Here is a 2175-nt window from a genome sequence, read left to right as displayed (position 1 = left end):
AGGAGCAAAGGCTGAGACTAAAGAGGAGAATCTGATAAGCTATGGCTGGGATAAAAGTGAAATCAAACCTTCTGCTCCACCAGAGCCAGATCCACCCTATTATGAGGACCCCCATCTGGGGCTAGAAGAGGGATCTCTTGACCCTGAGGATGAGTCTGCCCTAGGAGAGGAGACGGTTGAGTATGATCAGGAGAAGTGTCCACCTTTAATTGCTTTGCCTGATCACTGGGAAATTAAGCAATTAAAGGCAGAGTTAGATGCTGTGAAGAGGAAATATTAAAGAACAAAGAGAAAAGAATTAGGACCATCCCAACACCCTCTATCATGGTAGGATTAGAGCCTCCTCCTCTGAGGCCACAAAAGGCTGTTGCTCCTCCCATGATTGTCATGGCTCAGGAGCCTTCGACAGGAATCTGGTACCCACTTAGAACCATGCAATCTCCACTACAGCAGGCCATTGGGGCTGCGGTAGAAAGAGGAGAGTCAGTGCATGGATTTCAGGTCTTCCCAGTTTCTGAGCAAGTTGATCAGCAGGGCAACAGGGTGCGGTCTCATGCACCTGTGCCTTTTAAGCAGCTTAAGGAACTAAAGACTCCTTGTGTTCAGTATGGTCCCACTGCCCCTTTTACCCAGGCTTTGTTAGGATCCCTGTCCATGGATGCACTTCCTCCTGGAGATTGGAAACACATGGCACATGCTTGCCTTTCAGGGGGAGATTATCTGTTGTGGAAATCTGAGTATGAGGAACAGTGCCAGGTGAGAGCGAATACTAATAGAGCACAGAATATTCCCATAGATTTTGATATGTTAGCTGGTGAAAGACAATATAGGGATACTGCTCAGCAGTTGCAGTACGATGTTGAGGCCTATGCGCAGATCAGTCCTGCAGCCCAAAGTGCCTGGTATAAACTGCCGTCTAGTGGTAGGCAGACTGCTGAAGATTTGTCTAAGATCAGGAAGGGCCCGGATGAGCCATATCAGGATTTCGTGGCTCGATTACTGCAAACTGCCGGTTGCTTGCTGGGGGATAGTGAAGCAGGTTTACTTTTAGTGAAACAGCTTGTGTTTGAAAATGCTAATGGAGCCTGTCAAGCTGCTATTAGGCCTTTTCAAAAGGACAGGCAGCGGGCTTATCAGACTATATAAGATTATGTTCTGATATTGGGCCATCTTACATCCAAGGAATAGCCATGGCTGCAGCATTGCAGGGAAAGCCTATTCAGGAGGTATTTTTTCAACAAACAAAAGGGTCAAAAGGACGGGTGATGGGGACTGACGGGAGCTGCTTCGGGTGTGATCAGTTGGGACATCAAGTGAAACAGTGCCCTGATAAGCAGAGAGAAGGTCAGAGAAACAAAGAGCCAGGCTTATGTCCCCATTGTAAATGAGGGAAGCATTGGGCTAATGAATGCAAATCAAAAAGGGATGTTACGGGGAACTTGCTTCTGCAGGGAAATGGGGAGTGGGGCCAGCCCCAGGCCCCGAAACAATGTTATGGGGCACTCCGGACACTCGACCCCCAGCAGGGAAATCATTCAAGACCTCTTTAGGGCCACCCCAGAAAGCGCAGGACTGGACCTCAGTGCCTCCACCTACACAGTATTAACCCCTGACATGGGAATGCAAGCCATACCTACAGGAGTATATGGGCCGTTGCCAAAAGGAATGGTGGGATTGGTATTAGGAAGAAGTAGTGTCACCATGAAGGGAATTCTGGTAGCTCCTGGAGTGATAGATTCAGACTATCAAGGGGAAATCAAGATTATGACTCATTCCCCCTTAGGAATTGCTGTAATAGAGTCAGGACAAAGATTGGCACAATTGCTCCTACTCCCTCTGGTTCATTGTGGCAACAATAGTAAAAAGCAGCATAGAGGGACAGGTAATTTTGGCGGATGTATCTGTAATCTCAGAAGGACAATGGCCCTCAGCCTGGCCAAAACATACCTCCATGATAAGTTTGCAGGGCATAGGGCAAAGTCAGAATCCATATCGAAGTAGTGATGAGCTACATTGGAAGGACCTGGAGGGGCATGAAGGTTCCTTTACTCCCTACATTGTGAAGGGGCTGCCCATCAATCTTTGGGGGAGGGATGTGATGAGTAAGATGGGAGTCTATGTGTATAGTCCTAATGAGCAGGTTTCGCAGCAAATGTTTAATCAAGGAATGCTTCC

At 47.8% G+C, this 2175-nt stretch overlaps 1 pseudogene; it reads left to right on the top strand.

The window, feature by feature from the left end:
• The first annotated feature begins 432 nt into the window (after positions 1-432).
• LOC115072373 lies at positions 433-1606 on the top strand (annotated as a pseudogene).
• Positions 1607-2175: the final 569 nt, after the last annotated feature.

Source organism: Nannospalax galili, unplaced genomic scaffold, assembly GCF_000622305.1.
Source record: "Nannospalax galili isolate Female #2095 unplaced genomic scaffold, S.galili_v1.0 scaffold960, whole genome shotgun sequence".
Taxonomy (NCBI): domain Eukaryota; kingdom Metazoa; phylum Chordata; class Mammalia; order Rodentia; family Spalacidae; genus Nannospalax; species Nannospalax galili.
This window is presented reverse-complemented; position numbering and strand designations above follow the sequence as displayed.